Below are 14,679 nucleotides of genomic sequence, written 5' to 3'. Positions count from 1 at the left end.
GTGGTTTGGGAGATTTTGAAGCTCTCTTTATTTTGGGCTTTTTGTTCCCAACAACAAGCTGCTGCTGCTGCTGCTGCTTCTTTTTCAAGGCTGTAGGTGGTTTGTTGCTTGTGGCGGCTTTCTTGGGAGTTACCACGGCCTTCTTTGCTGCTGTAGATGGTTTCTTGGTTGTGGTGGCTTTCTTGGGAGTTAGAACGGCCCTCTTCTCTGCTACGGCCAGCTTGAATGATCCACTAGCTCCACTTCCCTTGGTCTGAACAAGAATGCCGTCAGCCACTGCTTTCTTGAGAAATCTTCGGATGTAAATGGCGATCTTGGCAGCCTCGACTTTGTTGTTGGCAACAACGTACTTCTTGATTGCTTGTAGAGACGAGCCCTTACGGTCTTTGAGTGCTGCGACCGCGGCTAGAACCATTTGACTAGTTTTCGGGTGAGCAACCTGGACGCGAGGTTTCCTGGTGGTGGCCACCACAGCAGCAGCAGCCGCAGCCTTCTTGGTAGGCTTTGCTTCTACCATGATGATGATGAGATAACCAAGGTGATGAGAGACGCTCAGACAGTCACGGGGAAATGATGCTGCCGCCGCTTGAGCCGAACCTATTTATGTGCCGGCACGGTACAGAAGCTGCAACCTGGCAACTCGTCCACCAATCACGACGGTTGGTTTTACGGCTCCGAAACCTGGATCCCATATCTTCTCTAAAATAGAAGCATTTGTTCATGTTCTTTGTAAAAGTATCATAAAGCAGGACAGATGAGACAAATATCATAAAAACTGAAGAGCAGATGAGCACACACATGTATGTATTACAAAAGAAAATCCACAAATTCATTAGAAATTGGCAGGGTAGGCTGAGGAAGTAGGTAGATGTAAAATGTCTGTAAATGGCGAAAGAACATAAACCCAAGACTGAATAAACGATGTTAAATATCCATGCCAAGGAGACAAAAATATGTTAGGATACAATTACCATTAAGACACCACAAGAAGGTCCGTATCCTGCCGTGATGACTAAAAAGAGTTGGTTATTAGCCACAATGTGTAGGCAGTCTCATGCCAACGGCCATACCACGTTGAGAACACCGCTTCTCGTCCGATCAGCGAAGTTAAGCAACGTTGGGTTTGGTTAGTACTTGGATGGGTGACCGCCTGGGAACACCAAATGCTGTTGGCAATAATGTTTTTTGTTTTGTTTTGTTTTGTTTCGTTTGTTTTTGTTTGAATGGCTGGCTGGCTGGCTGGCTCCACGGGAAATTCACGGAGTTGTGTGGAATAAGGCCTGGTAAAATGAATTAATATGTATGTCATGTTTAAAACAAACTCGCTTAATATAGTGTGTGAGGCTTTATACAAAAACAAACAACCAAAACAAAACATGTTGTATATATATATATATATATATATATATATATATATATATATATATATATATATATATATATATATATATATATATATATATATATATATATATATATATATATATATATATATATATATATATATATATATATATAGCTTAATCCGGGTTTGAACTCGCAACTCCAAGAATACGCATCACTTATATACACTTTACCACTGGACCACTGCAGGACACTTGATGCTGAGGTATCAATTTAATGACGTAAATGCCATTTCCACAAATAAATGATAATTTAAAAGTATTTGTATGTACAAATCTTTTCTGTTTAAAAGGCTACAATATCAGTTACTGATATAATTTGTGTTAATGTTTCTATACCCACAGGAAGGCATGTTTTTGCTTATATGTAAGGGGTACGGAGAAGGAATCCACAGACCATCATTCCCCTTCCCCCCCCCCCCCTCCCACCTACTACCACCACCACCACCACCACTACTCACCACCAATCACCACCAATCACCACCACCACCAATCACCACCAATCACCACCACCACACCTAACCGAAAACCCCCTAACACATCAACCCTCCCCCCAATCAACAGGCGAAATAATAACCCTCAAATGCCTGCCTGCCTGCCTGCCTGCCTGCCTGCCAGCCAGCCAATACTAACGGTCTTCTCAGAAAGAAAATCTCTTTGTATCTGTATTACTTGATGAAATGTATGATTCTAATAATGAAAATAAATTGTTATGTCGGTTGTATGAGCATAATGACCAATATGCACATGATATGAATGAATTAAATAGTGTAGTTTTAAGTAATTAGGTTGTAGACACATTAAGCGGATATGATATTTGACGCGTCCAGAACTGGTGATTTTTGGTTTAGTTTTAAATGCACCACCACCACCACCATTGCTTCCCCAGAGCCTAATTAAGGACCGGTAAAAGGAGTCAATATGTATGTCATCTATAAAACCAAAGAATGAATAAAAACACACACACACACACACACACCTACATAATAGTACTAGGAAGATTGTATGGCATAAAAAAAAAAAAAAGTACTCCCATTGGGTCGTTTGAACTCGCGACTTCCAAAACACCAGCCACACACCTTACCACCCAGCCACCATAGAGTTGGTATAATTGTGCAACTTTAGTTATAAAACTAAAGTTCTTATTGTCTCAAATCTTATTGTCTGTTCTATGAAAAGGCATGATGTAAATTATGTATTTTTTGAATGATTGAATTGTAGGCACATTAAGCGGATTCGATATTTGATATATCCAGAAAAGGTGATTTCTGTTCAGTTTTAAAATGCATCACCGTTAACGCTAAAGGACTGGTAAAACGACTCGATGTTTGTCATTTTTAAAATAAACACTAAAACTAGGCCCTTAACATATATAATGTTTGAATATAAATTGAATGCATATAAATACAAAGTGGGAGTGGCTGGCTGGCTGGCTGGCTGCCTGCCTGCCTGGCTGGCTGGCTGGCTGGCTGGCTGGCTGACTGGCTGGCTGCCTGCCTGCCTGCCTGCCTGCCTGGCTGGCTGGCTGGCTGGCCGCCCGCCCGCCCGCCCGCCCGCCCGCCCGCCTGCTTGCCTTGCCTTGCCTTGCCTTGCCTGTCCTGTCCTGTTATTGCCTTGCCTTGCCTTGCCTTGCCTTGCCTTGCCTTGCCTTGCCTTGCCTTGCCTTGCCCTGCCTTGGCTGCAGCTGGCTGGCTGGCCGTAAATCAACTCTTAACAACACCACACCACACCACACCATCACTCATCACCCATCACCCACCACCGGCCCCAGTCTCCCAGCCTCTCTTATATACCCGAGCAGGCCCTTTAAATTATTTGAATTGTTGCACTTCGGCCAATGGCACGATCGCTGCTGCTCAAACATATTCTGGTTCACAAGTATTATAATATATTATATTATATTATATATATATATATATATATATATATATATATATATATATATATATATATATATATATATATATATATATATATATATATATATTTATATATATATATATATTTATTCATGAAACACATTAAAACCTTGATCATTTATTCATTCATTACGTCTAGTGAAGAATTGCTTTTGTTCATTTGTATGATTAAAAATTGATAGAATATGAATTCCTCGCTTAAAGTAAAATATAAAATATATATTGGATTTATATGATTGGTTAATATTCCAAGTGATGCTGAATATCCCCTATAATTTTGTTTTGTTTGTTTGTTATGTACACATTCCAAATGAAATCAATATAAATGTTATTATTAATGTTTGAAAGTTGATTGTCTACTTGAATCTCTCTATTAAAGTGTGTGTGGCTCCGGATGGAGCCTGGTTATGGTATTTGTCGTGGTGGGTGGCAGAAGTGCTTACTTCTTCTCTGTCTTCTTTGGCAAAAGAACTGCCTGAATGTTTGGAAGAACACCTCCCTGTGCAATGGTTACGCCAGACAGAAGTTTGTTGAGTTCTTCGTCGTTGCGGATGGCCAACTGCAAGTGACGTGGGATGATACGGGTCTTCTTGTTGTCACGTGCGGCGTTACCGGCGAGCTCCAGAACTTCGGCAGCGAGGTATTCCATGACGGCTGCCAGGTAGACAGGAGCGCCAGCACCGACGCGTTCGGCGTAGTTGCCTTTACGCAGCAGACGGTGAATTCTGCCCACGGGGAACTGAAGTCCGGCCCTGCTGGAGCGAGACTTTGACTTGCCCTTCACTTTGCCTCCCTTGCCGCGTCCTGACATTGCTGCTGCTGTTGTGGGTTTGTGGTGTTTTATGCCGGCCCGCAGATCGAGCTTCGTGTTATATACCCCGCTCAGGATCAAGGGAGTCCGCCACTGACCAATCAGCGCGCTCCGCCACGCGACCCGCTCTGAGCTGAGTCGCGAGCGGGATATAAAAGGAAAGCTCGACTCGCGCAAAAGTTCATTATTGTATCGCAACGCCAGCCAGCACGAGCATCATCATGCCACCCAAGGCATCTGGAAAGGCTGCCAAGAAGGCCGGAAAGGCCCAGAAGGCCATTGCCAAGGGCGATAAGAAAAAGAAGCGCAGGAGGAAGGAGAGCTACAGCATCTACATCTACAAAGTGCTGAAGCAGGTCCACCCCGACACTGGTATCTCTTCCAAAGCCATGTCGATCATGAACTCGTTCGTGAACGACATCTTCGAGCGCATCGCCGCCGAGGCTTCTCGCCTGGCCCACTACAACAAGCGTTCCACCATTACCAGTCGGGAGATCCAGACGGCTGTAAGGCTCCTGTTGCCCGGAGAACTGGCCAAGCACGCCGTCTCTGAGGGCACTAAGGCCGTCACCAAGTACACCTCCTCCAAGTAAACGGCTTACTTACTGCCCTGTGGTGGTGGCTTGGCCTCAAACCAACAAACTCGGCTCCATTGGAGCCACACTTTAATTTCTAAAGAGATTGTGAGTGTTAGACACCAATACTATTATAACAAAAACCTCTGTCACTGAAAGCAAATAGCTATAAAATGAGAATATTTATGAAACTGTCTGTGTGTGTTTCTCTCTCTCAGTCTCTGTCTGTCTGTCTGTCTGTCTGTCTGTCTGTCTGTCTGTCTGTCTGTCTGTCTGTCTGTCTGTCTGTCTGTCTCTGTCTCTGTCTCTGTCTCTGCATGTCTCTCTCTCTCTCTCAACACACATATAAACACTCGGTATCTTTTTTCTAGAGATTAGAGATTCATTGTTATGTTCCACATTAGGATTACTATGCAGGCCACCCTCTTAAGGTTTGAAAATGTCAAGAAAACGGTTAATTTAAAATGTCATCTCCTAACTTAACAGATTAAGCCAGAGGACCAAAAACAGAATAAAACAGGACAGGACAGTATGTCACTTATACAAGCTGCTTTTATTTCTAGTACAGTATGACAATTTTTTTTTTTTTTTTTTTGGAGGGGGGGGGGGGGAGGATCCTTGGCAGTGCATAAGAATGAAAAGCGACGGCGTTTTGTTTGTAAGAGGACAGGTTGTACTACAAATGACTTGATTTATTGATATCACGTGTACAGTGTATGTATGACACCTAAATTATTGTATTTATTTATTTATTATATGTATAGATGAAGGTTAATTCATATGACTGATGCTAGGAATGTCTGAAATCTCCTTAGAAGGATATTTTGGCCCTGAGAAGGGCCGAGTTTGGTGTATACTAGGGTGGTCGTTTTAGCTTATGCACGCTCTCCACGGATACGGCGAGCAAGCTGAATGTCCTTTGGCATGATGGTGACACGCTTGGCGTGGATGGCACAGAGGTTAGTGTCCTCGAAGAGACCGACCAGGTAAGCCTCGGATGCCTCCTGTAAAGCCATGACGGCAGACGACTGGAAGCGAAGATCGGTCTTGAAGTCCTGGGCAATCTCGCGCACCAGACGCTGGAAGGGAAGTTTCCTGATGAGCAACTCTGTGCTCTTCTGGTAACGACGGATCTCACGCAGGGCGACCGTTCCGGGCCTGTAACGGTGAGGCTTCTTCACGCCCCCTGTGGCAGGAGCAGACTTGCGTGCTGCCTTGGTGGCCAGCTGCTTACGAGGAGCCTTGCCTCCCGTGGACTTGCGAGCAGTCTGCTTGGTGCGAGCCATGGTGAACAACTGTGGTTTGTGATGGCCGGATTAACGGATTAAAAAGTCCATAGAGCTGGCAAGCAGGGGATGGAAGAACGGGGCGAGGTTGCAGAAATCTTGAGCAAGGATCTGGAGATGAGGTGAAGAGGGGAGATGAAAGATCGGTGGCCCAACCACCGTGGATTTGAGCTTGATCAGATGAAAGTAGAATTGAGTGGGGTGTCATTTGCAATACACACAGAGGCCGGGAACGCAAGCAGCTGGCAGTGGAGGTTTGATGTCAGATGATGTTAAGTCAGTTCGTTAGGAGTCTTCTTTCTTGTTGATTTCACCAAACTTTGATCGTTGTTCTTTTTTTTGGGCTTGTCGGTCTTGGTGGTCACGGTTCGTGTTGATGCTTGAAGGTGATCTTTCCTTGGGGGTGATGGTGTACCGACAGATACGTCCTCATCCGATTCATCAGATGAGTGAGGAGCAGGGGTGTTGACACGCTGGGGTAGATTTCTTGAAGGTTGGGTTCTTGAGGGTTGATGTCTTGAAGGTAGAGTTCTCGGAGGATGTGTAACAGCAGTAGGTACTGCAGCAGAAGGTGCTGCATAGTCGGTACCCTCTATAGGGTCACACCAAGGGTCGATAGCAGCGAAATTCGCCACTGAGACGGGTGAAGGGACAGCAGCAGCTGGAGAAGCGTGTGGAGCAGGAGCTGACAGTATGTCAGAAAGCGTGGCTGCGTTCACAGTGATGTCATGGTTGGTAACGGGAACTGATGCAGAAGTGGGGGTCACATGAGGCAGAGTCTTGTGAGCTGTAGGTACCCGAACAGGATCTGAGGGCTGCATTGCAGTGGCGGAATCGTCGTCGTCGGATGTAGAGTCAGAATCCTCCTCTACAGGGTCAGTTGTTGGAGATGAACGCGGAGCGTTGAAAACTTCCTCAGGAACAATGAAGGTAGGGAGACCGTTCGCCTTGTACAGAATTTTCAGAAGCCTCACGAATTCTCGGGGGTTATTGCCAGCAGTAATTCTGGCTGTTGATATCAGAGCTTTTACTGTGCTCTGCCCAATTAGCTTTGTCTTTGGTTGGGCCGGTGGCGATGGCTGGCTCGACGAATCGCTGGTTGGCGTTTGGGAGCTGGCTCCCCATTGGCTGGTAGTAGCAGTGGGACGTCCTCCCGGGAGCTCCGGGAAGATGGCGGCTTGGGCGTTGAAACCTGAAGTAGTCGATTTAGTCGCTGATTGGCTTGTTGCTTCAGAGGTACTGGCTCCGGTTGAAGATGTGGATTTCTCCATGTTTTTAATAGCGTTTTGTCTGTGAGGACAATGTATGGAGATTGCTGGATGATCGCCTTTGCACAGCAAGCAGCATAGTGTTTCAGACTTGCAGATGGAGTAATGGTGGTCAGCTGAGCAGAGGCTACACTTCTGAATCCGCTGGGTACATTTGCTGGTGGAGTGGGTGTACTCGTAGCATCGGAGGCACTGGTTGACGATGTGAAAACGTTCCATCTTCACACGGAAAGGCGGAATGTGAATTCCAAAGCTGTAAACTCCATTTCTGGTAGCCATAGTAGCCGCAGCTACCGTCTCGAAGGTCAGCTTCAGGGAGCGACTTGAATTGAAGAATTGAGCTTGGTGAAGCCGTAGGTCCGGGTTTGATGCCTTGAAGTCGTGCATGAACGCACTATCATCAGCGTCATCTTGTTCCACGATCCATTGACTGAGATCGTGAATAACGACAGAGTGTTCAGCCAGGTACTGGCGTGGGAAGTTGAGACGAAGGTGTTGGTTGGAGAAGTTAGCGCTGTAAGACAGAAGTTTGTCGACTTCCTCCTCACTATAAAAGAAGAAAAGGATGTCCGTGCCTTCCTGCTTGATGTCGTTGGGTGTTACTCCTGCAACGTCTTTAAAGAGCTTCAGGAGAGATGTCTTGGAGAATGGATGTTCGTTGAGGGGCGTACCCCTGATCTTGAAGCGTTTGTGACGCATAATGAGCTTCCTGGAGGCCGATGGATCTCTCTCAAAGACTACACGTCACTGAAGATGGCCTCCCGTCTCTACCCGGCATAAAATACCAAGTTAGGAGTGGGGTCTGACCATCTAGAGAGACGCAAGTCTGCTGCCAATTGTTTATCCACCCTGCAGTACTAGGTGCGAGAGAGAAGAGCTGGAGCAACGCGAGCACGTCCGACCGCGACGGTTGCTAGTTGTGATCTCTGTGATCGTGATGCTGTGATCGTGATCGTGATCTGATGGCCGGCGCCGAAAAATTTTTGCTTATATACGCCGTCTCGAGGCGCTTGCTCGAGCGCCATTGGCTGCTCGACTCGCCTACGTCACCCCGTTGCCCCTCCCCTCCTTCCTCTGGCTGCAGCCAACAGGCAGCTCACCTCAAACACTATTATCGCTGATTTTGCTCTATTTTTTGGATTTGTGCAAAAGTCATTTCACAGAGACGTGAAACAGACGAGTAGGCAACTGCAGTTTTGAAAGCGTTGTGAGAAAGCCGTGTTTCTGCTCGAGTACAAGCATAAAGTAAGGACAGGCAGGAGTTAGGAGTTGCCATGCTACAAGTACGTCCGCTTGACGGGATATAGTCTGGGGAAATCGTGCCGAAATTTTATTATTCACACAACTTCAACACCATGACTGGACGCGGCAAGGGAGGCAAGGGACTCGGAAAGGGTGGCGCCAAGCGTCATCGTAAGGTGCTACGTGACAACATCCAGGGCATCACCAAGCCCGCTATTCGTCGCTTAGCTCGTCGTGGCGGCGTGAAGCGTATTTCGGGTCTCATCTACGAAGAGACCCGTGGCGTCCTGAAGGTGTTCCTCGAGAACGTCATCCGTGATGCTGTAACCTACACGGAACACGCCAAGAGGAAGACCGTCACTGCCATGGACGTGGTGTACGCTCTGAAGCGCCAGGGTCGTACCCTCTACGGATTCGGCGGATAAGAGCTTGGCTAATCCATCGATTCCACCCACCACCACCTCAAAACGGGACCTAATTAGGTCCCTATACTTTTTTACTGAAGGGCTTAATAGACGATAACATAAATTGTTTTGATATCAGCTAGCACATTGGGTCTTATGAAATCTATTTTTTATCCTCGCATGCTTAAAGGGACTCTGATTGGGGAGGGAGGGGTGGGGGGGGGGAAGGTTTGTTCCGTTATATACTAGCAGAGCAGGATCATTGGTGGTGGGTGGGGGGGGGGGGTGAGGGGGAGAGAGAGAGAGAGAGAGATATCTTTCCCAACTCTTCCTTTTTACATGAGTGAGCTACCCGTTTTATTCATTTTATCCTTCTCAGAGCTGTTTTGATAGTATCCAAATGATGGTAAATGAAAAGGGAGGACACGAATATCTACCCAGAATTCAGGACTGGCAATCGATATGCATGTTTGAGTGCGAATCTTTTTCTCTCTCAACTTAGGTATACGTTTATGTCGTACCTAAAAGCGAGAACCACACTATTGGGACAAGTATGCAAGGCCCAATTTTCCTAACAAGCACAGTTAATTTTGTTATTTTCGAACATTTCTTTCCAAATTGGTTTATCCAATTAACAGTATTATATTAAGATCATGAATTGCTGGGTTAGGTTAGGTTAGGTTAGGTTAGCTTAGCTTAGGTTAGGTTAGGTTAGCTTAGCTTGGGTTAGCATAGGTTAGGTTAGGTTTGATTACATTTCTATGTTAGATTTAACTCAAATTCAAAACAATTGCAGTCATTCGGCTTGTTAGTCAACTTGCCTCTAATAGGGGCAATTTGTCTAACAAGACTATTTAGTTTTGTGTGCATATATATATATATATATATATATATATATATATATATATATATATATATATATATATATATATATATATATATATATATATATATATATATATATATATATATATATATATATATATATATATATGTCGTACCTAATAGCCAGAACGCACTTCTCAGCCTACTATTCAAGGCCCGATTTGCCTAATAAGCCAAGTTTTCATGAATTAATGTTTTTTCGTCTACCTAACCTACCTAACCTAACCTAACCTAGCTTTTTTTGGCTACCTAACCTAACCTTACCGATAAATATAGGTTAGGTTAGGTTAGGTAGGGTTGGTTAGGTTCGGTCATATATCTACGTTAATTTTAACTCCAATAAAAAAAAATTGACCTCATACATAGAGAAAAGGGTTGCTTTATCATTTCATAAGAAAAAAAATATAGTAAATATATTAATTCAGGAAAACTTGGCTTATTAGGCAAATCGGGCCTTGAATAGTAGGCTGAGAAGTGAGTTCTGGCTACTAGGTACGACATATATATATATATATATATATATATATATATATATATATATATTATAGCTTCAAGACTCCGAACCAATATAGAAGCATCAAGAGGAAGTGCTTGTGTTATGGGCCAATAGGCCTTCTGCAGTTACTTCCATTCTTATGTTTTTATTCCCATTGGTTCGTGTTTTATCTTGTGTAAATGTCAATCACCTCACCCAAAACTTTGGTACCATATCACCTCACCCATGTATGTGTATATATATATATATATATATATATATATATATATATATATATATATATATATATATATATATATATATATATATATATATATATATATATAATATACAGAGTAAATCTACCCCAAAAGTAATGATTTATTTGTCTACAAAACTAAACTCTTTTTGGAATCATATGAGGCCCCTCCACTGAGGGGGGAGGCCTGGATGTTTATTGTCATGTGTATTCATGCTGCTTGCATGTCGTCGTTTATTTTGCCTTTGTTGTTTTCTTGACAGCTTTCTTTGCCTTGGGTGGTTTGGGAGATTTTGAAGCTCTCTTTATTTTGGGCTTTTTGTTCCCAACAACAAGCTGCTGCTGCTGCTGCTGCTTCTTTTTCAAGGCTGTAGGTGGTTTGTTGCTTGTGGCGGCTTTCTTGGGAGTTACCACGGCCTTCTTTGCTGCTGTAGATGGTTTCTTGGTTGTGGTGGCTTTCTTGGGAGTTAGAACGGCCCTCTTCTCTGCTACGGCCAGCTTGAATGATCCACTAGCTCCACTTCCCTTGGTCTGAACAAGAATGCCGTCAGCCACTGCTTTCTTGAGAAATCTTCGGATGTAAATGGCGATCTTGGCAGCCTCGACTTTGTTGTTGGCAACAACGTACTTCTTGATTGCTTGTAGAGACGAGCCCTTACGGTCTTTGAGTGCTGCGACCGCGGCTAGAACCATTTGACTAGTTTTCGGGTGAGCAACCTGGACGCGAGGTTTCCTGGTGGTGGCCACCACAGCAGCAGCAGCCGCAGCCTTCTTGGTAGGCTTTGCTTCTACCATGATGATGATGAGATAACCAAGGTGATGAGAGACGCTCAGACAGTCACGGGGAAATGATGCTGCCGCCGCTTGAGCCGAACCTATTTATGTGCCGGCACGGTACAGAAGCTGCAACCTGGCAACTCGTCCACCAATCACGACGGTTGGTTTTACGGCTCCGAAACCTGGATCCCATATCTTCTCTAAAATAGAAGCATTTGTTCATGTTCTTTGTAAAAGTATCATAAAGCAGGACAGATGAGACAAATATCATAAAAACTGAAGAGCAGATGAGCACACACATGTATGTATTACAAAAGAAAATCCACAAATTCATTAGAAATTGGCAGGGTAGGCTGAGGAAGTAGGTAGATGTAAAATGTCTGTAAATGGCGAAAGAACATAAACCCAAGACTGAATAAACGATGTTAAATATCCATGCCAAGGAGACAAAAATATGTTAGGATACAATTACCATTAAGACACCACAAGAAGGTCCGTATCCTGCCGTGATGACTAAAAAGAGTTGGTTATTAGCCACAATGTGTAGGCAGTCTCATGCCAACGGCCATACCACGTTGAGAACACCGCTTCTCGTCCGATCAGCGAAGTTAAGCAACGTTGGGTTTGGTTAGTACTTGGATGGGTGACCGCCTGGGAACACCAAATGCTGTTGGCAATAATGTTTTTTGTTTTGTTTCGTTTGTTTTTGTTTGAATGGCTGGCTGGCTGGCTGGCTCCACGGGAAATTCACGGAGTTGTGTGGAATAAGGCCTGGTAAAATGAATTAATATGTATGTCATGTTTAAAACAAACTCGCTTAATATAGTGTGTGAGGCTTTATACAAAAACAAACAACCAAAACAAAACATGTTGTATATATATATATATATATATATATATATATATATATATATATATATATATATATATATATATATATATATATATATATATATATATATATATATATAGCTTAATCCGGGTTTGAACTCGCAACTCCAAGAATACGCATCACTTATATACACTTTACCACTGGACCACTGCAGGACACTTGATGCTGAGGTATCAATTTAATGACGTAAATGCCATTTCCACAAATAAATGATAATTTAAAAGTATTTGTATGTACAAATCTTTTCTGTTTAAAAGGCTACAATATCAGTTACTGATATAATTTGTGTTAATGTTTCTATACCCACAGGAAGGCATGTTTTTGCTTATATGTAAGGGGTACGGAGAAGGAATCCACAGACCATCATTCCCCTTCCCCCCCCCCCCCCTCCCACCTACTACCACCACCACCACCACCACTACTCACCACCAATCACCACCAATCACCACCACCACCAATCACCACCAATCACCACCACCACCAATCACCACCAATCACCACCACCACACCTAACCGAAAACCCCCTAACACATCAACCCTCCCCCCAATCAACAGGCGAAATAATAACCCTCAAATGCCTGCCTGCCTGCCTGCCTGCCTGCCTGCCTGCCAGCCAGCCAATACTAACGGTCTTCTCAGAAAGAAAATCTCTTTGTATCTGTATTACTTGATGAAATGTATGATTCTAATAATGAAAATAAATTGTTATGTCGGTTGTATGAGCATAATGACCAATATGCACATGATATGAATGAATTAAATAGTGTAGTTTTAAGTAATTAGGTTGTAGACACATTAAGCGGATATGATATTTGACGCGTCCAGAACTGGTGATTTTTGGTTTAGTTTTAAATGCACCACCACCACCACCATTGCTTCCCCAGAGCCTAATTAAGGACCGGTAAAAGGAGTCAATATGTATGTCATCTATAAAACCAAAGAATGAATAAAAACACACACACACACACACACCTACATAATAGTACTAGGAAGATTGTATGGCATAAAAAAAAAAAAAAGTACTCCCATTGGGTCGTTTGAACTCGCGACTTCCAAAACACCAGCCACACACCTTACCACCCAGCCACCATAGAGTTGGTATAATTGTGCAACTTTAGTTATAAAACTAAAGTTCTTATTGTCTCAAATCTTATTGTCTGTTCTATGAAAAGGCATGATGTAAATTATGTATTTTTTGAATGATTGAATTGTAGGCACATTAAGCGGATTCGATATTTGATATATCCAGAAAAGGTGATTTCTGTTCAGTTTTAAAATGCATCACCGTTAACGCTAAAGGACTGGTAAAACGACTCGATGTTTGTCATTTTTAAAATAAACACTAAAACTAGGCCCTTAACATATATAATGTTTGAATATAAATTGAATGCATATAAATACAAAGTGGGAGTGGCTGGCTGGCTGGCTGGCTGCCTGCCTGCCTGGCTGGCTGGCTGGCTGGCTGGCTGGCTGACTGGCTGGCTGCCTGCCTGCCTGCCTGCCTGCCTGCCTGCCTGGCTGGCTGGCTGGCTGGCCGCCCGCCCGCCCGCCCGCCCGCCCGCCCGCCCGCCTGCTTGCCTTGCCTTGCCTTGCCTTGCCTTGCCTTGCCTTGCCTTGCCTGTCCTGTCCTGTTATTGCCTTGCCTTGCCTTGCCTTGCCTTGCCTTGCCTTGCCTTGCCTTGCCTTGCCCTGCCTTGGCTGCAGCTGGCTGGCTGGCCGTAAATCAACTCTTAACAACACCACACCACACCACACCATCACTCATCACCCATCACCCACCACCGGCCCCAGTCTCCCAGCCTCTCTTATATACCCGAGCAGGCCCTTTAAATTATTTGAATTGTTGCACTTCGGCCAATGGCACGATCGCTGCTGCTCAAACATATTCTGGTTCACAAGTATTATAATATATTATATTATATTATATATATATATATATATATATATATATATATATATATATATATATATATATATATATATATATATATATATATATATTTATTCATGAAACACATTAAAACCTTGATCATTTATTCATTCATTACGTCTAGTGAAGAATTGCTTTTGTTCATTTGTATAATTAAAAATTGATAGAATATGAATTCCTCGCTTAAAGTAAAATATAAAATATATATTGGATTTATATGATTGGTTAATATTCCAAGTGATGCTGAATATCCCCTATAATTTTGTTTTGTTTGTTTGTTATGTACACATTCCAAATGAAATCAATATAAATGTTATTATTAATGTTTGAAAGTTGATTGTCTACTTGAATCTCTCTATTAAAGTGTGTGTGGCTCCGGATGGAGCCTGGTTATGGTATTTGTCGTGGTGGGTGGCAGAAGTGCTTACTTCTTCTCTGTCTTCTTTGGCAAAAGAACTGCCTGAATGTTTGGAAGAACACCTCCCTGTGCAATGGTTACGCCAGACAGAAGTTTGTTGAGTTCTTCGTCGTTGCGGATGGCCAACTGCAAGTG

General features: G+C 43.4%; 2 non-coding genes across 2 annotated transcripts; both read left to right on the top strand.

The window, feature by feature from the left end:
• The first annotated feature begins 1,056 nt into the window (after positions 1–1,056).
• Positions 1,057–1,175, top strand: LOC138362099 (5S ribosomal RNA). Its single transcript, XR_011227410.1, has one exon. It is a non-coding gene; the product is annotated as a 5S ribosomal RNA (ribosomal RNA).
• A 10,686-nt stretch (positions 1,176–11,861) lies between these two features.
• LOC138362098 (5S ribosomal RNA) lies at positions 11,862–11,980 on the top strand. Its single transcript, XR_011227409.1, has one exon. It is a non-coding gene; the product is annotated as a 5S ribosomal RNA (ribosomal RNA).
• Positions 11,981–14,679: the final 2,699 nt, after the last annotated feature.

This window comes from Procambarus clarkii, unplaced genomic scaffold, assembly GCF_040958095.1.
Source record: "Procambarus clarkii isolate CNS0578487 unplaced genomic scaffold, FALCON_Pclarkii_2.0 HiC_scaffold_1209, whole genome shotgun sequence".
In the NCBI taxonomy this organism is placed as follows: domain Eukaryota; kingdom Metazoa; phylum Arthropoda; class Malacostraca; order Decapoda; family Cambaridae; genus Procambarus; species Procambarus clarkii.
The sequence above is the reverse complement of the archived record's forward strand: the minus strand, read 5'-3'. Positions and strand labels throughout refer to the sequence as shown.